Genomic DNA, 23,672 nt, shown 5'->3' with positions numbered 1-23,672 from the left:
AGCCTTCTTCTTGGAGATTCTCCGGAACTCCAAGGCAGTAGGTTAACAGAAAATCCTGCCTGGGGCTGACATCGGCTCGTGACAGCCCTGGCTCCAGCTCACGTGGGTTTCTGCCCAGACACAGAGCAGACGCCTTTTTTTCATATGGATCCCACCAGAGCAGACTGGTGGGGTGGTGGTGGAAGAACTGAGGGCTTTGGAGTCAGGCAGACGTGGGTGTAATTCTGGCCAGTTGTTTTAAGGGGTAAGGCCCCTAGAATCAGACTGCCCTGGGTTCAAATCTTGGCTGGTCTTCTTCCTTGCTGTGTGATGTCAGGCAAACGACGTCCCCTCTCTGAGCCTCAGTTTCCTTTTCTGTACTACTACGAGACCCCGCCAGGCCCCTGAGTAGGGGAAAGAAACGTCAGCGGAGGAGCTGACACAGAGCGTTCCCAGGCACTTGGCTTCTTCCCCTTCACTTGACGAGCAAGCAGCTCTAAGTCCACAGCCCTTTCCCAGCTCTCTGGTGAAGAGGCTGGCAGCTCCGCCCTCCAGGGGTGATGGGCTGGTGGATGGTTCCTCTTGGGTGATTGGGAAAAAAGGTTAGTGCCGTGCTAACCCCAATGCAATGACATGGAAATCTTGCATAAGATCTGATACTTGACTCCTGTTGCGTTCACTCTAATGACACGTGAAAGGTGCTTGGTTCCTCAAGACCTCAGAGGAGAAAACATTCCTATAGGCTGCAGAGCTAAAAGCTATCACTTTCTCTCCCACCTGCTCAGCCACCAGTCTCCCGTGCTTAGGGCCCGAAGGGCACTAAGCACTGGGGCTGGGAGTGTGGTCAGGAGGGGTGGGGGCCTCATGTGACTCAACTATCCATCCCTACTCACCTCCCTTATTCTGAAAATGCTGCCCACTTTACCTGTGGGAGGCATATTAGAGGAGAGAGTATGTACTGGGGAGTTAGCCTGCCTGGGCTTAAATGTGACCCCACCACTGTGTGACCTTGGAAGTGTCCGTGAACCTCTCTGTGCCTCAGTTCCTCTGTCTGCAAAGTGGGGGCAACAACAGTAACTATCTCACTGCATAGGGATTAGAACCAAATGACTTAGTGCACATAAAGCACTTAGAACCATGCCTGGCACCCAAAAGTACTACATCAGTATCTGCTGTTACTATGATTAATGTTTATTAGGCTGACATTTATGAGCACCTACTACGTGCTAGCCCTCTTTCAGGTACTAGAGACATGGAGGTAAAATCAGCCCTCAGCTCTGTGTACCTGTAGTTTAGCAGCAAAGACAAAGAGGGGACCAAAAAGGAGAACGTGGTGCTGCCCCACCATGGGGTATGCTGGAGGTGCCAGATGAACCTGGAAAGGGCACCTGGGGTCATCTTGAAGCTTCCAAAAAGAGCTGATGTCTGAGCAGGAGGATGGGAGAAAGGGTAGGTGCAGGCAGAGACTGGTCCAGGTAGTAAGAACAGCAAAAGCAGAGACGAAGAAGAGGATGGAGCCTGACGTGCTGGAAGGCTAAGTTTACCTGCCTGTGGTGCTAGGACGGGAATGGAGGGAGTGGATGCTGGAGAGGCAAGAGGGGCTTACAAGCCAGCTTCCTGGTCCAGTTAATACCTGGTTACTACCCTGGGCCCACAGCCAGAAACTGGGCCTCATGGTTTAATAAATATATGAGCCACCGTTTCAAAACTGGGAGTTTTATGGGAAGTCAAAGGCTGTCCAGGGTAAGGAGCGGGGAGTGGCCTAGAGCAGAGTGTCCGAACCTGACAAGGGTGAGAGAGGGAGAGATGGGAGATGGTTGCATACAGGGGGGCTGATCAAATACATAAATACAGTGAGGATAATGGGGGCCGGGTGCCTCACTGTTAGGGAAGGGAGGTATACACAGAGAGAGAAGTAGAATAAACCCCATGGTGTTAGAGTGGAAATGAAGGTATTGCTGTGAATTCGTGGTTTTCAGCATACACAAATAGAGAAATATCCATGTGTGCAGACACATCACGTATACATTTATTTCCTAGCTCGGTCTATAGAGAGGGTGCAGGAACACTGACAGCCAGACAGCAGTGAGCACATCTGGACCTCAAACCTTGGCTTCTAAATATCATTCTTTACTCAGAGGAATCAGCTCCTTGGAGAAATGGCTGATTCCAGGGCTGGGTAGGGAAAATGCAAGATGAGCTTGGAGTATCTTCTTATGTCAGAAAGCAAGAAAGAATGATGGGACATATCAAAAGGACAAGAAGTCAGCTTAAAGGGGCTCCCGCTGGCCAAAGAAGGGGCAATATAAGCATTAAAATCAACAATCACAGTAATAGATTATGACCCGTTAGATAAAATAGGAAGCCAAAGATCTACATAGATGTAAATAAACAAATAAGTAAATCAAGTCTGATGAGGAATGGGATACTTCCATACCTTCTAAGTAGCGCCCCCGCAAATCTTTATTAATCATAAAGGGAAAAAGGTAACTTTACAGAGGAGAAACTTGACAGACATCACCGTAATCGAGTGACCAAAGGGAGTGTCACCAGTAAGGAGACACATCATATGCCTCCTGATATGAAGTACTGGGGAGGGTACCCCATCACCCCTGTGGGGAACTTGCTCAAGCGTACAACCTCAGATGAATTATGAGAAAACATCAAACAAATCCAAACTGAGTGTCATGCTACAAAATGACTGGCCAGCATTTGTCAAAAGTATCAAGGACACGAAGGCCAAGTAAAGACTAAGGAACTGTCAGAGATTGGAGGAGACTAAAGAAATGTGACCGCTAAACCCCGCAGGCTGTCCTGGATCAGAGAAAGGACATCAGTGGGACCACTGATGGGATTCGAATAAGATCTGTAGAGTAGTTAATAGTACTGTAGAATGTTCTTTTCCTGGTTTTGAAAATGGTTTGGTTATATAAGATGTTATATAATGTTATATAACGTTTAAGGAAGCCTGGGTAAAGGGCACATGGGAAGTCTTTGTATTATTTTCGCAATTTTTTGGCAAGTCTTCAATTATTTCAAAATGAAAAGTTAAGATCTTTTTTTAATTTAATGAAAAAAATTTTAAAGCTTAAGCGGGAGATTTCATGTAAAAATCCCACCCAGCTTGCTTTCTTTGTGTATGTTTGGTCCCTTTAGGCATCAGAATTCGAGATGCTGGCTTAACAAATGTTGGTCCGGTGTGCTGGGTGTCAGGCAGAGCGTGTCTTTGTCAACAGAGTGAGGGGAGATGAAGGCTGAGCGAACAAAGGTCTAAGAGAGGAGGCGAGACTTGGACAAAACTATAGGAGGCAATGGCAATCAAAGAAGGTAGGTGCTCCGGAAAGAGTGAATGACGCAAACCAAAATCACTGCCATCCCACGTGGGGTGTGTTCCCACGTATATTTGTATTTAAGTCTCATCTCACAGTAACTCTGCCAGATACTGATATTCCATTTTTCCAGGAAGAAAACTAAGGCTGAGCCATAAGCAACTTGCTCAAAGTCAGCAAGTCAATTTAGCAGAGCTGGGATTCATACCCAAGTCTGGGTCCATAGGCCATTGTCCTTCCGCTGCCCTGTACTTACGGGAATCAGTTTAGAGCTCATTTATTGGTAAACCGAAGTCTCAAGGTTTTGCTTATTTGCTTTTCTGAAGATGCTGCCCCAGAGCAGATGGGGCTCTCTTGGAAAACAGGGACCAGCACAAAACACATTCATTCATTCAATAGGTATTTACTAAGTACCTACCAGCAGTGCTCTAGACGGTGGGAAAATGCAAGTGCTCAAGGTAGACATGGTCCCTGCCTTCATGAAACTGTCGGTCTAGCAATGCTGTTGGCTCCTTGAGAAAGGCCACCTAAACAGAATGTTCTCTGATAATGATTCCGTTCCCATGCCGCAAATCCAAGCTGGGGAGTGGTGGTAGGGTAAAGGGGTAGCTGAAAAGGACCCTGGGTTCAGAGTTGACCACAAGCCAAGTGAGTCAGCAGTGAATGGGCCACCGGGAGGCTGGTGAGAACCCAGGCATGTGACAGATCAGGAAGTCAGCCGTCGTCTCTGGCTCCCATTAGTCAGTCCCTCACTGCGGTGATGTGGTGATGCGATTAGATGTGGCCACCCACTGTCAGGAGAATGTAGAGGAAAGGGTAAGGAGAGAGGGGGAGAGGGGAAAGGATGCTTAGTGTACATCTAGTGTGTGCTGGACTCATGCTAGGCCCTGGACCGACATGTTCTCATCTAATTCTCTCAGCCAACTTGTGAGTTGGGGATTGTTATCCCATTTTACAGATGAGGCTCAGAGGCTGCTGACTTGGCTAAGCTCTCACACCTATGAAGTGTCACAGCAGGGATCTGAATCCAGGCCCAGTTTATATTCTTGTTGCTTTTCCCAACGATGTGGGGATAAACCAGGACCATTTGGGTGGAAAATACTTCTTAGGAAGAAAGATTAAAGAATTGGAATTGCTTGGCCTTAAATAGAGAAAGCTAAAGGATAGATTCTTTGTTTGTCAGAAAATGTTCTTTCCCTGTCCTCCCCCTAGAGTGTGAGTTTCTCACGGGAAGAACCTGGGCCTCCTTGCTGCCCAGCCTTGCCCAATCCAGGCCCTTGGGGAACTGATCTGAACGAATGGGTCAAGGGATGAACCTATACAAAGATAAGGTCCACTGGCTGGCCCCATAAACAAGATTAAGATGAAATGGATGGTGGGGAAGCTGAGTGATGGGTCCTCAGGGGTTCCTTGTACTGTATTTAGACATGTTCACTTACAAAAAAGGCAAAATAGGCTTAAATGAAAGCAAGAAAACGATCAACTGGACTAAGAAAGACTGAGCTAGATGCCAGAAGAATGGGAGCAGTGCCCAGAGCCAGGTGGACCATAGGTTTGTCACCTGTTGGAACAGGACCCAAATGCGGAGACCCCAGGGGACCTCCTGCCTTCACCACGCTCTGCTGTTGGGTCTAGAAGGCGTTCTGAGATCACTGTGTCCAACCCATTCATTTTACAGAAGAGAAAACAGAAGCCCCAAGAAGGAGTGACTCACCCAATTCAAGGTATAATTAAACTCAGAGTATTTAAAACCAAAACAAGCCAATAAAAAGCTTGTGAAATCCTTGTTATCTCATGCTCTTGAAATGTCATATGCTACTGACTTTCAACCAGGTGCAATCTGGGCCCCCCAGGGGAGTGTGGCGATGTCTGGAGATATTTTTGGTTGTCACCCGGGGGAGTGGGTGGTACCCAGCAGGTAGAAAGCCAGGGAAGCTAATGCATCCTCCAATCCTACAAGGCACAGCCCCCTACAACAAAGGATACCAGCCCCAAATGTCCATGGCACTAAAGTTGAGAAACCCTGCTGTAGGCAGAGAAAACCTTCCCATGCGGGAAGCTCATTTTCCCACTGAGCCCATGTTCTCTCCACAGAGACGCCTCCAGTTGCCTCTGCTCCGTCTGGGTGAAGTCATGGCCGTGGCCTTGATCGCCCCTGCGGTCCTTCCCTGTCCTTTTCCGCTCTGTGCCTGAGAAGGCACACTTGCAGAGACCTGGGCAAAGGAACCCCCAGGGAAGAAATAAAGTCCCCCTGAATTTGTGACTTCTTATAAAGGTGCAGTAAGTACGAGTGTCACCATCTGAATCAAAAAGGTGCTCAACCCGTGCCTCTAACGTCACTGTAACTTAGGATCAGACAAATTCCTTAGGATAAAATATATGTTAACATCAGAACTAGACGTCGATGAGAATATAGGATTTACTTAACAGAAATTCACTGTACAGGCCACATCTAAGCCTACAGAGCGAGGGACGGCTGCATAACCTCACCCAAAATAAACACGCATAAGTCTTCTCTTGCTCCCAAGCAAGGAAACTGCTGCTGGAAATCTCTGACTAATGGATTTCTTCTGTAATTTCTTTTCATAGCAGAATGCCTCAACTCTTGCTATTTTAACTTTTGCTGCTTGGGACCTCACTTCTCCCCTGCTCTTGAAGACAAATCTCAGATCGCCCTGTGGTTCGCCATGTGTGGGCGGCCACCAGGCAGGCGCTCGTGATGTCACTGTTTCCACGGCCTAATGAAATTAGACGCCATTTAGGAGCAAGTCATTGGAAGTGGTGGGTCACTCATCCCAAAAATAGTCAGTGAGGCTTTAGTTGGTTCTTTGGCCTGCTCACCCCTGCCCACCAGCCTGTCAGAGCCCTCGGTGTCAAGCCCAGGGAGCTGGGTGAAAAATGTGCTTGTTGGTTCACTTACTCATCTCTTCCACCTTACTGAGAACCACTGGTGTGTGTGCACATGCACGTGTGTTGAAGGGCACACAGAGGTTAACAAATGGATGCACCAGAGCCTAACGCGGCTGGGAGAGAACCGTGCAAGCACCAGTTCTAATCAGCCCCAGAATCACTCTCACCGCCCCCGAATCCTGTCCTTGACATTCAAACTACGACTGTGAGCTCACACACCACTCCTCCCTCTGTCAGAAGGATGGGGAAAACATCTGTCTGTTTCCAGCCCAGATGGAGGAGCTTAGAGGGGGGAATAATGATAACAATAGCAATCACAGCTACACTGCTACTGTCCCCATTGTGAGGGATCACGGTGCACCCGGCCTTGGACTTGGACTGTCCATTCATTAGCTCACATCCTCTGTACAGCCCTGTTCAGTGGATACCAGCATCCTCCCCATCTCACTTGCCCAAGATTCTGGGCCAGGATTTGAACTGCTGCAGTCTGGCCTCAGGACCTCTGCTCTGTCCACTGTACCCATGCCTGTCTGGGACAGGGAGACAGGCTTGGGAGCAGGAGGCGTAGAGGCCTGTATCTGCAGGAGGGCTGGGTGATGATGCTCTGTGTACACAGTACTAACACGCACACAGTTCTCTCTCCAGCCCATCCCCTGTGGCTCTCTCCCTGAATCTTGGTGCCCTTGTGAAGGTCACTCGTCTACAGGGTGACCTCCCAGCTTCCATCGCCTCCACCTGTGACCTCTCCTGTCTCAGAATACCCTCTCTGACCACAAAGCCCTGGCCAAAGGGAAAGAGGAGTACATTTGACTGCTGAGCTTCCAGAAGGCCCCTCTCAAGGCAGCCTTCCCCACCTTCCTGGGCGCTGTGGACGTATACATTCCCGGCACAGCTCCGAGACGGCTGCAGGGTCTTCCGCTCTTGCTGGGCTGGGACCGTCAGGTTTGTTCTTGAATCCACTGTGGGTCGTGCGGGGCTGGGCCCATTAACGGTATTCAGTAAATTCCAGGTGAAAATATAAAATGACGTAGGCACAGGGCTATTACTCACCGCTGCACCAGCTGTAACAGCAAACAACTGGAGGCCATCCAAATGTCCATCCAGGGGGACCAGTTAATAAACTACAGACCATCCATAAGGTGGAGGAGGATGCAGCTATAAAGAGGAATGAGGAAGGTCTCTATAGAGTAAGAGAAAAAAGCAAACTGTGGAACACTGTGTTCTGTTAAATTTTGTGTGTGTGTGTTTGGGGTGCAGAGCAGCTGGAGGTAGCGATAAAAATAAATTTCCAACCTTGTTTATATCTTTAAAAAGAAACAATAGAAGGTGTAACCAAAAGCTAACACAAATGGTTACTTCTATTCTTCTTAGGAGATGCATAAAAATATTAAATATTTAGGGATACATTTGACAAAAGAAGTGCAAGACCCATACACAGAACACAATAAAACATTGCTGAGGGAAATTAAAGAAGACCTAAGTAAACAGAGAAATACACTGCGTTAATGGGTCAGAAGACTCGATATGGTTAAGATGGCATTGATCTGTAGATTCAACTCAATTCCAACCAAAACTCCAGCAGGCGTTTTTTGTAGGATTTGGCAAGCTGATTCTAAGATTCATACGGAAATGCACAGGACTTAGAAGAACCAAAACAACGTTGAAAAAGAACGAAGTTGAATCTGACCTCAAGACTTCCTATAAACCTTACAGAAGAAAACATAGGAGAAAATCTTAGTGCTCTTAGGTTAGGCAAAGACTTTAGATAAGACACCAAAAGCGTGATCCATAAAAGAAAAAATCATAAATAAGGCCTCATCAAGATGAAAAGCTTCCGTTCTTCAAAAGGCATTGTTAAAAGAATGAAAAGACAAGCCACATACTAGGAAAAATAGATGTGAATCACATGTCTGTTAAAGGATTTCTATTCAGTATAAAGAACTCACAACTCAGGAATAAGATTTGAACAGGCATTTCCCCAAAGATTCCCTGATGGTGAATAACCACATGAAATGAGGCTAATATCAGAGTCATTGGGGAAATGCAAATTAAAACCACAGAGGTACTATTAGAATGGCTGAAATTATAAAGACTGGTCACACCAGGTGTTGGTGAGGATGTGGAGCAACTGGAACGCTCAGGCGTTGCTGGCGGAATGTAAAGTAGTATAACCACTATGGATAGAGTTTAGCGGTTTCTGAAAATGTTCAATACACGCTTACCGTGTGATCCAGCCATGCTATGCCTAGACATTTACCCAAGAGAAATGGAAGTATTTTCCCCTACAGAGACATGTATATGAATATTCATGGAAGCTTAATTTGTAGTAGTCACAAACTAGAAACAACCCAAATATCCATCAACGGGCAAATGGACAGATGGCATATCCACAAAACAGAATATTACTCAGCACTGAAAAGGAATGAAGTATTGACAGGAGCAACATGGATGATTCTCAAAATAATTACGCTGGATGAAAGCCAATACAGTATGATTCCAACTATATACAATTCTAGAAAGTATAAACTAATCTAGAGTGACAGCAGATCATTGGTTGCCCAGGGAGGGAAGAGGGGAGAGACTTGAGGAAACTCAGGGGGGTGATGAATATGTTCATTATCTTGTGATGGTGGTTTCATGGGTGTATACATATGTCAAATTTCTCCAACTGTACACTTTAAGTATGTGAAGTTTATTGTATGGCAATTATACCTCAATAAAACTGTTGGAAAAAAACTTTTCCATGATAGCCACGAATGAAACACATCAAATACATTAAGCAACCTATGAGTTCATAACGATACTTCATAAAACAAAACCCCCAAAAAAAGCCTCATTGGATACCTTTGAAGATGCTAAGCCATTATTCTGAAAATTGGTAAATAAAGAGAAAGCATTTATTCCGATTTTTTTTGATATATACAATGTATATCTAGGTAACCAAATAGCTGATGAGGACAAAGTCCTATTTTACAGAATAATTTCAAAGAATAATGTGGAAGGACTAATAGAATTAGGAAAATCATCATTGTGCCTTCTCTGATGAAATACTGGATTTAGGCATTTACCAGCAAGGATGGGAAGTTTCATAACAGATGCATCAGGCTGCTGCCACCTGAACCCAGTGACTGGTCTTAGCGTCTCAAAGGGAAGACAGCAAGTTATTCTGCACCCCTCTCAGTGTGATGCAGTAGGAGGTACACAGCACACTTCTTAATGACTGGCCTAGAATAGCCTCACATTTCACCTTCCATTTGATCCTTAACCCACAGCAGCTGGATGCCAGGCCCCCCTCACCCACTCTCTCTTCGTGCTCTAGCTAAGATCACCCAAGAGTCCCTAAGGGTCTGATGCCATTGGCTCTCCTCAGTACTGCCTCTGCACCCATCCTGCTGACTGTCCCTTCCTTCTTAGAGCTCTCTCTTCTCTTGGCTGCCTAAAGTACCATGGCATCCTCACCCTTCAGCATCTTCTGTGTCTGTTCCTTTTCCTCCTCCTGCCCCTGATATCTTGGTATACCCCCAAGGGTCTGTGTTGAGGCCCCTTCTCTTTTAACTCCCACCCCCAACTTATCTATGCCTTAATTTACTGTGCCGAGTTCCAGAGAGACAGGAGAAGGTCAACAAGACAGAATTAGTCCCTGTCCTCGTGGCGCTCACACAGTAATGCCCAAGGAGCATCCTCATTCCTAAAGCCATCATGCCTGCCCTTCACACTTGACAGGTGCAGAACAAAACTCAACAGCACCTCACACAAAACCTGTTCCCAGAACAATGAGGTAGGAGAAACCACAGGGATCACGGAATCCAAATGTGCACATCTGTAGACAGTTAAAGTGAAACACGGCAAGGGCAGCAACAGCTTGTGTTAGAGATAAGGATCTCTGACTCTTTCCAAGTCACAGCCTGTGTCCTCCTGGGGTTCCCAAATGTCTGAGAAGTGATGAGATGTGCTGTTCTTGGCCACCATGATGAGCAAGAAAGTAAAATAGCTGATCAGGAAGATAACTACCCATCCAGGCGATTCTCAGAAAGTGTTTTAGATGGGCTATCCGTAAAATGATGGAGGCCTCACTGGACTGGACAACGCCCTTGCCTGTTGCCTGGACCCAGGCTCATGGGGGAGAACGAAGCCCACACACAGCAGGGAGGGGGCACCAGTCTTACTATTTTTTTTTTTTTTTTAGTCTTACTATTAACATTTAGTTGCATTAGCTCTAAATTCTTACGCAATCTGTTCCTTGAACAGTCAAGCAAGCATGCTCTCACCTCAGGCCCTTTGTCCTTTGCATTCTCTGTATCTGGAATGATTTCCCCTCAGATCTCTTCCTGTCTTGCTCTCTCACTTCTTTTAGGTCTATATTCAAATGTCACCTCCTCAAAGACCTGTCTTGGCTACCAGCTAAAACACACCACTCTCCATCTCCTTACTCTGCTGCCTTTTCCTTCACAGCACTTGCGATCACTACCTTGTGTTACGTGTGTTTGTGCACTGTTCCACTCCATCACTAGAATATAAGTTACAGGAGAGCAGGGGCCTGCCTGCCGTTGAATTCCACTGTATGCCCAGAGCCTAGAGAAGTGCCTGGCACACAGTAGGTCTACAGAAATACTTTGGAATGGACGAAGGAGGCAGTGTTTCTCGAAGTCTGGCCCATGGACCACTGCCTCAGAATCCACCAGGAAGCTGGTTAAGTGTGCAGATTCCAGGGCTCCGCTGCAGAATGAACTAAACCAGCATGGGGGTTTCGCATTGCCAAAAAAGTGCAGTTCAGGAGATGTCAAGGCATGCAAAGACTGCTACGGTATAAGTCAAGTGTTTATTTCCAACTTCAAATTTATTTCCTAAGACTTTCTGCTTGCACCCACCTGAGTTACTCCAGGTCAACAGAGGGACAGGCAAGGGGACTGGTATTTCCCGGGCTCCTACCCTATGGGCCAAGCACTACCCAAGTCCCTTGATCTACTTTATCCCACTGAATCCCTTCCCCCTCACCCACGAGATGCCATCAACAAATGTAGAAACCAAGACTCAGAGAGGCTTAGCCACTTGCCTAAGCTCACACAGCCAGCAAGAGGCAGGGTCAGGATTGGAACCCAGGTCAGCCTCACCCAGAGGCTGCGCACTGACTCTCTGCGGCCTCTGCAAAGCTCCATACCAGCCCCTGGGGCCCTTGGCTGTCCGTGCTGACCTCCCTTGCCCATGCACAGCCTGGCACCGACAGCAGGCTGGGGGTGCTTGGTGAGCGAGGGAAGGAGGAAGGGTCCCATGGAGCTATGGAACTGTGGTGCAGTGCCACTGAGGCCCCAGCAGAGCACAGCTGAACGGGGGTCCCCTCAGCCCTACTGCCCCACCCCACCCTGCAACAGCCCAATGAGCTCATGCTCCCCCAGAAACAGGAAAGGCCTTGTGTCGGAGCCCGAGGCCGTCAGGCTGCCAGGGCTTGGCTGGGAGTCAGGCTTCCCACTCGTCAAGGCCACAGGGAGGGAGGGCTGGTGGGGGGGGGGGGGCACAGCCAGGGCCCCCAACGTGTTTCCAAATCACTGGAAACAGGACGCAGCCGCTGGCCCCACACCAGGACACAACAACATCCCGAGCTCAGATGCTATAAATGGAAATGTATTCTTAGAGGGGCAGGACCTGAGCAGGGTTTTTCAGAAGTGACCCATCATTGGATAAAAATACAGACGGCATTTAAATGTTGAGCGGCGGAGCTATTCCGGGGATTAGATTCTCACGCCCCTGGCTCCCCGCCAGGGCACGGCCTTCAGCAGACATTTAAAAGGAAGAAACGATTGGTGCCGGTGTTTTAAGTTTAGGAAGAGAGAACTGGGGGAAAAGACAGCTGTGCCGAGATACCTGTGGAAGGGGCTCCCTTCAAGGGACCCCAAATGTCCTTTGACCTCCACCTGCCCACAGGATTCAGTTTTACTCTGCGCCACGAGACCACCTTTTGGACTACATCTCAGCTACCTCGGAAAGTGAAGGCTGAGTTTTGGCTAGGCCTGGGGTTAGAAGCCTAGGACAGGATTAAGATTTTAAGAGATTTGCAGATAAGGAAAGTATAATAGAGAAAAAGCTGGAGGTGGCCCTGGTGTTACGAGGAGGGCAAGGACAGAATTTACTGAGCACCTCCCAGGAGCCAGCCTCTTGACTCACGTCATCTCATCAAATTCTCAAATCCGTTCGAGATACCAAAATGAGGTTCACCCCTATTTTTAAAGGAAAAGGAACTGGGGCTCACAAAAGACTGTGTAGAGGGGGTGAGTCTCAGGCTGAGACCCTGAGTGCAGGAAGACAAGCAGAAATGAGGCTGGGGAAAAGGGGTGGAAGGACGTCCCATGTGGAGCGACAACTCCGGCCAAGTTTCATGGCTCAGGAAGCCCAAGGTCACTCAATCAGCAAGTGGCAAAGCTGAGGTCTGCGTCCTCGTCTGTCTGGACATGAAATTACTGTGCCACCCTAGGGAGCAGCTGTGTGCCTTAGGAAACAAGGTGGTTCACAAGTTAAAAGGTGAGATGTTCAGACAGTCCCATGCAAAAAGGCACAAGGAAAGGAATCAAAGGGTTCTCCTTGTTGGCCTGGGGGAGAGTTTAGTTGGTGACCGTTTGCCTTTGGGCACGTCTTGGTACTTTTCAGTTGTTCTATAATAAACAGGTTATAAATGGAAAAATAAAGACAGCTAGGGTCTTAGGAGACCTGTTGTGGGCTCCCCAGCCCCTGTCTCTCTATTATCTGCCTCTTCACCCCATGACCCCAACATTTTGTTGCAGAAAGGCCCGTTCTGTGCCAGCTCTGTGCCTTGGCATGCACTGTGCCCTCTGTCTGCAGCACCCCTCTCTCTCCTTCTCTGCCAGCTCATTCATTCTCTCTGTCATTACTGAGTGCTCACTATGGACCACGCACTGTTCTAGGTGCTAGGCACACAACAGTGGTCAGACACAAAGCTCTCTGCCTTCACCTAGCTTACACCACAGTGGGGGAGACAAACAATAAATGAACTAATATATGTCAGTGCTATGAAGAAAAATAAACCAGGCTAAGAGAATAGAATATAATGTGGGTACTGCTTTAGGTGGGGTGTGAGGGGTGTCAGAGAAGGTTCATCTGACCAGATGACATGCAAAACACATATCTCCTTTAAGTGAGACAGCAGCCACCTGGATGTCCACGGAAGAGAGCTCCAGGTCGAAGGGATGGTAAGTGCAAAGGCCCTGAGGCAAGGAGCATATTTGACAGGTTCCTCCAACAGCAAGGAGGCTGATACAGCTGCACTGGGAGGTGAGGTCAGAGGCCCCAGGTAGTTCTTTAAAACTTAGCTCACACACCCCATCCTCTGCGACACCACCTCCAATCAGCATAAGGCTGGCTGAGGCACCCTATTCTGGGCTGCCATGGCCCCTGAGCGTCCCTCTGTCATCATTTGACACATGGTGTACTGTCATTATATATGTGTTGCACATTATATATGTACCATCATGAATGAACAGCACATCCCACTATGTCTCACTAATACTATTAGTGTCTACCATCAACAGATGAATGGATAAAGAAGATGTGGTATATATATATATACACACACACATATATATATATGCACACATACATATACACAATGGACTACTACTCAGCCATAAAGAATGAAATTCTGCCATTCACAACAACATGGACGGACTTGGAAGGTGTTACGCTAAGTGATATAAGTCAGACAGAGAAAGACAAATACTGTATGTTATCACTTAAATGTGGAGTCTGAAAAATACAACAAACGAGTGAATACAAAAACAAAACAAAACAAAACCTGTGTTACTTTACCATTTGTTTTCCTTCTATCTGTCCTTTATATCATAGCATTATAGTCATTAAAAAAAGAAAGCTACTACTGGTGTCTTCCCCTCAAAGTTCACTCTCCAAGGGCAGGCACTGGTCTTATACAGTGTGGGGTCCCCATTACCCGGTACTTAAGTGGGGAGCATCATTTTTAAGCAACAAGAGATCCGCGGAGTCACAGAAGACTGGTGGTCTTTCCGGGCCAAGAGCTCACCTGAGACGTGCAGGTGAGTCCCCTCAGGGAGCTCCAGCAATGAGACGTCACAGATGAGACCTATGTGAGGCAGGAAGTGGGTGACTGAGAGCGGGAGGGAAGGGGGCCTCCTCCCTACCTCACCATTTCCTCCATCTGCCTCAACCTGTGCTTTCCTCATGAGCACATAGCTTATCAGAGCCCTCGTTTTCAGGAGAGCCCACATGGGAAGATAAAAACTTAAAACCACTTCACCAGGGGGTGATGATTCACAGGCAGAAAACATCCCTCCCTTTGAAAATGATTCCAGGAAACAGCAAGCATCCCAAATGCATCAATGGGCCCAGACACTGCTCCCCTAGCTGCTCACATCACCAAATGAGAGGCAACCAGGCACTGTGTGTCTCTGAAGGAAGTACACGCTCCCCAGTAGAAAATACCTGTTGAGGCTAGGCAGGTACTGAGATGAGAGAAGTGGGCCGGTGGGGCCTGCAGCAATCGGAGGGTCCACAGCTTATCTAAAGAGGGTAGAAAGCCCCCCAGCTTGGCCCATGGCTGGAACAAGGAGCCCCGGGGCGGCCAGATCAGGGAAAACCAGAAATCTGGGGCTTATGGGAAATTACCAATTTAAAAATGATGGCAACAAGGGTTTTTTTGTTTGTTTTTGTTTTTTAAATAAAATAATATGCGAATCAAAGAAAACACTTCTGTGGCTCATATTTGGCCTGAAGACTATCAGTTTGTGAACTTGGCCTCAAATCTTGAAGTATTTTTGCATCAGAATAGATGGCAGGACTGAAAAAATAGGAGAGGGCAAGAAGACCTAAGCACTGTAAAACCAGAAGGGAACTTTGAGATCACGGAGTTCCTGTGTGGTCAAGGTTTGTCTCAGGGATCAATTCTAGTGGCTGCCCAGCTGCTAAGGCTGGGACTGGACTCAGTGTGTACATGCTGGGATGGATTAGCAATGTCTGCCAAGGACATGGGACTGGGGGCACCGGTGACGCTCTTCCTGGGTAGTCAGCAAGGCTGATTTAGTCCAGACCCATTTTAAAGGCAGAAAAACTGAGGCTCAGGAAGCAACACTGAATTGCCTAATGTCATAAGTGAGAACTACCTGTGAGTCGCACCTGGGGCTCTTCCCATGACACCCAGGCGCCCCTAAATCAACCAAAGACTTATCTTAGAAAGAAGTCATCTCTGAACCAACACTGCAAGTCAATAAGGAAATTTGACTTTAACAGTGATTCATTTTATCCACAGCTCTGTAGGGACAGAACCTTTGCTAAACAGCAAGGGGGTCTGAGTCCTGACAAAGCCATCTGAGGATACTGCCCACGGCACGCACACTGTCCCAACTGAGGGCCTTGAGCTGGCTGAGGGGCCTGGCACCAGAGGGAGCCTGGGTGCACCTGAGAGCCGAGGCCTGCCTTGAGCTGGGCCTCCTCCCTCGCACTCAGTGTGAGTCAGGGCTCTCGACTTCAGGGTGCTGGCTGCAAAATTTTCAGTTTTACTTGGCTCTTGAGCAAAACGTACTTTTCCAAAGGACATCGATTCAACTGAGCTTGAGTTTTGCAATGCCCTGGCAGAGGCAAGGCCAGCCTCCCTGAGCACACGCTGTCCCAGGCAATGAAGACCAAAGAATATGGTCATCACCTCCCTCACCCACTCCTTCCTCCTCCCCAAGTGGGAGGATCAGTCCCTCCCCTGGCAGAGCCCCCTGGCGTGCCTGCCGTCCCACAGGTAACCCAGCCAGGGAAGCCCTCCCACTCTGCAGAGCCGTGCCTCCCCCCCATTCGCATCATTGCCAGGGCTGGTGAAGAACACAGGCCAGGGGGTCAGGCTGGCAGTCGCTCAAACATCAGCAAGTACATCGTGTACCTCTGTTTTTTAAAAACTAGACCATCGTTTATAGCGGTTTTAGGTTCACAGCAAAATGGAGCAGAAGGTACAGAGATTTTCCCTTACATCCCCTGCCCCCCCATGACACACACGTAGCCTCCCCCACTATTAACACCCAGCACCAGAGTGGGGCATCTGTTACAACGGATGAACCTGCACTGAAACGTCACTATCACCCAAAGTCCATAGTTTACAACAGGGTTCACTCTTGGTGTTGTACACTCTATGGGTTTTAACAAATGGAAAATGACACGCATTCACCATCATAGTATCATACAGAGCAGTTTCACTGCCCTAAAAGTCCTCTTGCTCTGCCTATTCATCCCTCCCCCACCTCCTACCACCCCAGGCAACCACTGTTCTTTTTATTGTCTCTATAGTTATGCCTTTTCCAGAACGTCATGTAGTTGGAATTATATAGTATGTAGCCTTTTCAGCTTGGCTTCTTCCTCTCAGTAATACGCATTTAAGTATCCCCCATCTATGTCCTTTCATGGCTTGCTAGCTCATTTCTTTCTAGTACTGAATAATATTCCAGTGTCTGGATGAACAACAGTGTACCCGGTTTTTCAAGCCCTGAGGCGTGGATCTGCAAAGCCAGGGGCTCTACTGCCTCATGGATTAGCTGTGTGCCTTTGGAAAAAATTTTCTCTGAACCTCCAGTGTTTTTCACCTGTAAAATGGGAATAAAAGTACTGACGACTTCACTGGAGTGTGGGTTATATGTGGAAGAGCACGGAAGGCACGGACGACGGGTCACAGCAGGGAGCAAGCACACGACAGATGTCAGCTGCAATTATCATCACTGCCAATTATTACCACGATGGTGTGGCTGTCACTGCCATTCGTGGGCTTACTCTTGCCTTCTCTCTGCAGAGCAGTACGAGGGGGGAAGTGGAGACAACCCGGGCTTTGGGCTCACACAGGTTGGCGTTCTAATGCTGACCCTGCTTAGGCAACCAGCTAGACCTCTCTGAACCTCTATGGATTACATCCCCCTTCTACTGGGATTTTGAGAAACAAATGTGATCACTAACTGGAATGCAGAAAGAGCCCTTAGCACCCAAAAAGCGATCACAAAAGGTTAGTTCAAAGCTATTTGGGAGAGGTCCTTGGCATTTCCTGTGAACAGCCCCATTGAGTGCATGAGGCAGAGAAGGTAAACAGTGGAGCGGGTGTATTAGAGAACGGAGATGAAAGCCTGCTGGTTAGTACCAGGGCCAGGAGGAACGTCTTCAAAGCAGAGTGAGTATGGAGAGAGGCAAGTGCTGTCCTGCCCAGCCAGGACCCAGCGGAAGTCAGCAAGGAATGGGGGCAGTAACACCTCTGCAGCCTAGCTGGCTGGCAGTCTTCCTGGTGTCAAATGACAGCAGAGAGCTGAAATTCAGAGGCAGTGGCCAAGGCCAGTCAGCATTGTTCCTGCGGCTTCCGAGGGGCAGAACTAAGGACACAGCGGAAAGATATGGGGCAGCATACATCAAATAGCTCACATGTGCCCACCGGCGAGTTCCATGCCACTGCTGGGCCTGAACCAGGACTCCTGTGCTCTCCCATGAAATGACCTTGGCCTCTTGTCTACAGAGGGCCCACCCACCTGGAAGCCCACGCCCCACCCCCATACCCAGAACGGTCTGTGATGCGGCACACCTGACCGTGCAGTGTCAGCAACCCTGGGAGGGAGGAACGATCCCAATCCCCACATTCCAGATGGGGAAGATAAGGGTGGCACTCCCAGGGAGCACTGGAGCTAGGACTCAGACCCTTGGCTTTCAGATTCCCCACAGCCCGGAGGCAAGCCTGGCGTTTGCAGAAAACACCTCATGAATGGTTTCCCAGCTCTGCTTCTGCCCATTCATTCCTTCACTCAGCATCGATTCCGCAAATATCACTAGCATCTGCTCTGTTCCAGATGCTGAGCTAGGCCCTTGAGATACAATGCGAACCAAACAAAGGCAGCCCCTGCCTGCCTGGAGCCAGAGCCTAACAAGCTCTGTTACCAATGTGCAGTTACAGAAGGGGATGAGTGCCAGAAAGGGAAGGCCATGGGCCTCCCTGCTCTTTTAGATTTGAGGCTGGAGGGTGTATGGTCACAGAGGGTCTGGAGCCGGCCTTTCTGGGTGTGAGGCCACGTTCATCGCTCGCTAGCTGTGGCCTTGGGAATTTACTCCATCTCCCTGTGCCTCAGTTTCCCAGTCTGTCAAACAGTGCTGCCTCCTTGGGTAGCTCTGAGGGGGTCCATGTGTTAGTACGGGGAAAGTAGTTATTTAGCGCAGTGCCCGGCCCCACGAGTCAGTGCTCACCGCTTTCCCCACTACTACGAGGCTGCAGGGTGTGAGGTAGAAAGGACCACAAGCATTTTCTTCTTCCCAAAGGAGAACCTCATTCTGCCCCCTCAAATCCCTCCAAGGGCTGCTGCGGCAGAGGGGGCACCAGTGGATCCAGGAAATCAAGTCAGAAAGAGGGGCACGCTGAGGTCCCCATGGGTCCAGGATGAGACGGAAGGTAGGGGATCCGGAGACCCAGGGTTACAGGTGCTTCCCGTGGTGAGGAGTACCCAGCCCACTCCTCCACCTGCCCCTGGGATCTCTGTCCCCACTCTGCTCTCTTCCTGCCTCTCCCCGACTGGCCTTTCCTTCTGGACTCCGCTCCAACTCTCTTGACCTCAAGAGCACGGAGCTGAGATTCTGATTTCCAGAAAGACTTGGAACATTTTAAAAATATTTTTTTATCTGGGTTCAGCAATGCAAAAAAAAAAAAAGCATGTGCGCACATGCGCACACACACCCAGCATCTAGAAAGACCCACTAAGAATTTTCAGACACAGGTAGTAAAGACGTACCGATATGTGCATGAAGGATCAACCCCATTTTGGGGAGAGCAGTTATTCTGGGATGGAGGTGGGGATGCATCGAAGATGGAAGCAGGGGAAGAGGAATATGGGGGCTTAAGGTGTGTTTCTTAAAATGGGGGGAAGGTGTGGATTAGTCTCTGTGCTATTTGATATGCCTAAAATAGGGTGGGAACATTTTTTAAAAAGCTTAGAAGTACCAAAAAGAAGTCAGATGCTACAAAACAAGAAAGAATGAATGATTGGCACACACGACATGGGTGAATCCCATAGATGTTACACTGCATGAAAGAAGGCCGACACACACATACAGGAGGATGCTGTTTATGTGACCTTGAAGGATGGACAAAACTAATCAACGGTGAGGAAAGCCAGGAGGAGGGTTCCCTCTTGGTTGGGGTACTGACCAGGATGGGGCACAAGGGACTCTTCCCAGGGGCTGGGAATGTTCCTCGGTCTTAACCTGGGGGTGGTGGCATGGGTGTATGTATGTAAAAAGCCATTGAGCTGTCCACTTTATGGCGAGCTATACCTCAATTTTAAAATTAATTTAAAAGTTAAGAAGAAAGAACATCAAATCATTGGCCAGGTTTGGGAACCCCTTGCGCTGGCTTAGAGTAAAATTAAAGAGATGGTTTTAGAGTATCTTTCTATACTAACTTGATGTTTGATTCTGTCATTTATGCATTTATCCCTACCTCCTCTGGGGACAATCTTGATCAAGGTACAAAGGCAGATACACAGGGGAAGTGTTCCCAAGCCCAAAGGACATGAGCAACCAGGTAGCAATCCTGGTTCTGCCCTCACACGCTCTGTGACCTGGGCTAAATGATGTCCCTCTCTGAGACTCAGTAGTCTGATGAGCAAACATAGTCAGGATTAAACAAGATGGTGTTCAGCACTGTGCCGGGCACATACTAGGTACTCAAAAAAGTGGGACCTCTTACTATGGTTCATGCTGTCATCCTCTAGAGCAGTGTTTTACCAACTGCAAGTTATGACTAGGGAGTTGAGAAATCAACTTAGTGAGCTGTAACCAGCATTTTAAAAAATGCTACAATAGAATAAAAAATAGCTGTTTGCATTGCCTGTATAAAGGAAGGATTGCTATGTTGAGTGTTTACATGTTGTCCACTGGGTTACAATATAAAATGTATTTCTTACAAAGGGTAGATGTCAAAATGATTAAGAGCCCTGTTCTACTGAACCCCACGCAGCTCTGTGACACAGCAGATACCACCTCAACATGATAAAGCCTGGTTCTTGGAATTAAGTAGGAACAATAATATAGTATGAGAATAATTCTTGTATCTCCTAGAAAGTCAGATGTTGGCTTTCTTTCTCTTTTTTTTTTTAAAGCCAACGTGTTCTGAAGTTGAGGGCAGAGCAGGGACAGCTGGCCAGAGGAAGTGGCTTCAGATCTGGGCTCACAAAGTCAGATCTGAATCCCTGGGGCTAGAAGAAAGGGGTGGGCCAGGCAGACGGAGGGCTCAAGGCTGCCCAGGCTGACGGTGTGGCCAGGTGGGCCCCAGGGCCCTTGGTCTCCTGCCCCTCAGGGAGGGCTAGATGGCTCTAGAGGAGCTTCCGTGGTCCCGCATGAGATGGTTTTAGGTGGAACCAGGGAAGGGCAGCAATTAACGTGAATCACCCAGTGAGGGAGTTCCTCCCACTCTACTTCTCCATCAATTTTCTTGAATGAGTCTAGAAGAAAGTCTCATTTTGGTTCCAGAGGGTCTTTTAACACCTAATAATCTCACCTTTTAATAAACCGAAGAGCAGGTTTCAGGCTCAGAACCTTCTACCAGCAGGTTCTACCTAAGCTCGAATTTTCTTTGAAAGTCATTGCTTTGAATTTTATGGATACTTTGGGTTCACGGCAAATGACATTGGTTTTACCTTTTCTTTTTAACTCACCTATTCGAATCTTTAAAGTGGGTCCATATAAATAAAACAGAAAGTTTATAATAGTCTGGGTAGAGGTAGATACGGCAAAAGTGTGAAAGTGGCCTGGGAATGGTATAAATTTGGCAGACGCTGCTAAGGACTTCCCGAATCAGTGGCTGCTGAATCCTACCATGCCTTCGTACAGCCTGACATCAATGGGCGTCACTAAAGGACATACCCTCTGCTGATTAAGCGGTGACAGAACTCAGGAGAAAAGAACCAGAGCCCCTTAAGGAAGGGCAAAGTCAAGGTCAGACAGCCAACCAGCTGTGGAAAATCCTTCAAGGAAACGGGATTTTTCAATTGAAAGGTGCCTACCTCCGTGCCTTAGAACTCCCGTCACCATCACCGGGCCTTTCTGCAAACACATACTCATTCGCGCAGTGAGAATGCCATAATGAAGTCTCCATTAGATTTTTCCTGCCATACTTCTTTATCTTCCCCCTTTATCTAGTGCCATCCTTCTAAACCTTTTATTTCATGATAATCTGAGTCTTACAGAACAGTTGCACAGATAGCACACCCTTCAGCCAGTGTCCCCTCATGTTCACATCTTACAGAACCAGAGAAAACCACAGAAAAATTCTCGAAACTAGGAAATTAATCTCGGTACAATATCATTAAGGAAAAGACAAACCTGATTAGGATCTCACCAGTTTTTCCAGTAATGTCCTTTTTCTGGTCTAGGATCCAATCCGGGGTCCTCCTTAGTCTCTAATCTGTGACAGTCCCGCATCTTTCCTTGTCTGTCATGACTGTGACATTTTTGAAGAGTGTTTGTCAGTTACTTCGTAGAATACCTCTCAAACCAGGCTTGTCTGATGTTTTCTGGTGATTTCAGTCAGGTTGTGCATCTCTGGGAAGAATCCCACAGTGCTGCGCCCTCCTTAGAGCCCCACATCGGGGACATGATGCCATATGTCTTAGCACCTGTGCTGTTAGCCTTGATCACTTGGCTAAGACTCGATCTGCCAGGATTCTCCTGACACTTACTATTTTCCCACTTTGTAATGACTAAATATTTCGGGGGAGATACTCTGAGACTATACAAATATCTTGTTTCTGCTTAAACTTTTGCCCACTAATTTTGGCATCCAAAATTAGTGGATTTTAACTGAAATAATTATTACTGTGGAGTTTTAATGGTGACTTCCAAATTCTATCATTCTTTCCACATTTATTAACTGGAATTACCTGTGCCCTATCTCCTTTCTAATGGTCTTAAAAAAAAAAAAAAAAAAAGATCTTGGCAGGAATTTACAAACTTTCCAGTGGGCAAACCTGATCTTGCAAAAAACCATCTCTTTCTACGTTTCCACTGAAAAAACAATCCACTGCATCCCAGGCCTTTTTCCTTCTCATTTTTTCTCTTTTTTTCTTTCTTTCCTTCTCCTCATCCTGCCCCACTCATCACCCTGATTTTCAGAGCTGGTGAGCACCAGGCTGCTCTGGCAATGTCAAAAAACCCAGCTATGCAACGTCCACGGAGTCTATACTAGGCTGGAAATTCACACCTGGGCCTCAGCACGTGCTTCACTGACCAATCCTAAGTGCCTACTATGTGCCAGGCCTGTACCAGGCACCTTAACCTAAACACGCTCTAATCTTTACACCAACTTCAGTACATCAGCGAGCTGCTTCCCATTTTACAGATGAGGAAACTGAGGCTCGTTCGTTTAGCTAGCAAACGTTTAGTGTCCACACGCACCAGGCACCATTGATAGTGTTGGGGAAACGAGAGTGAACAAGACAGGCAAGGCCTATGAACTGAAGAACTTGTGTTCTCGTGGAGGGGACAGAGCTAAAAAGGGAGTCGGGACTGTCCTGAAGTGTGCTAAGAGCTACAACGGAGCTCACAGGGTGACTTGAGAGCGTGGGACGGGGGCGCTTCAGGCTGAGTGATCAGGGCAGGACCTCTGAGCAGAGACCTGAGGGGAGGGAAGGAGCTGACCATGCCAAGAGCCCGGGAAGGGCATCCAAGCAGTCGGGGCAACATGGGAGCATGGTCAACTTGGTCAAGGAGCAGCCATGCCCACATGGCTGGAGCACAGGGAGCGGAGAAGGCCCAGGATGAGGTCAGCGACACTGGGGGAGGACGCATCACGCAGGGCCCTACAGGCCAGGGAAAGGACTCCAGATTACTCTCTGCAGTGGATTTGCGGCAGTGTGCTGAGCGCCCAGGAGGGCGGACTGCGTTTCACCCAGAGTGACCCCGGCGGTCAGCGACAGAGCCAGGCTCCGGCCGCGGCTGGCCTGGCCTCCGTCTGCCCCAGCCAGGCCCTTCCTCCTCCACACAGCACTGGCCCCGGCCCTCAGGCAGGGCTTCAAACACTGTGGAACTCAGGGTCTGGCTCTGGAATATGTTTTTGTGCTCACTGAGACACACGGGCGCGGCCAACGCCCTGGCTCCTTCCTCACACGAGATCACTCTGGGTCTCCTGCTTGGGGAGGACCTGAGCCCCGGCCCATCCCCTGCCCTGACCGGGGGACCCACACTCGGCACCAGCTCCCACTCAGGCTGTCCTCGATTCTGCCACGCGAGCCTCGGAGCAGTCTGTTTCTCTCGCAGTTCTGTGATGTGCACGCTCTGTTCCCACTGCTTTATCTAGCAAGTTCACGGTCACGCAGCTTGGCGCAGTTAAGGGCCCACACTGAGAAGCCAGGGAGCCTGGGTTCAAATCCCGCGTCTGCCACTAGCCAGGTGACCCTGGGCAAGTTAGCTCCCGATATGTGTTAT

At 48.3% G+C, this 23,672-nt stretch overlaps 1 protein-coding gene across 1 annotated transcript in view; it reads right to left on the bottom strand.

The window, feature by feature from the left end:
* The window catches only part of ERGIC1 (endoplasmic reticulum-golgi intermediate compartment 1), a 106,204-nt gene that overhangs the window by 56,349 nt on the left and 26,183 nt on the right, over positions 1-23,672 (bottom strand). The gene's annotated exons all lie outside the window — the stretch shown is intronic.

Source organism: Grampus griseus (assembly GCF_964374135.1).
Source record: "Grampus griseus genome assembly, chromosome: 3".
Classification (NCBI taxonomy): Eukaryota; Metazoa; Chordata; class Mammalia; order Artiodactyla; family Delphinidae; genus Grampus; species Grampus griseus.
Note: the sequence above shows the minus strand (reverse complement) of the source record. Positions and strands in the feature narration are given on the sequence as shown.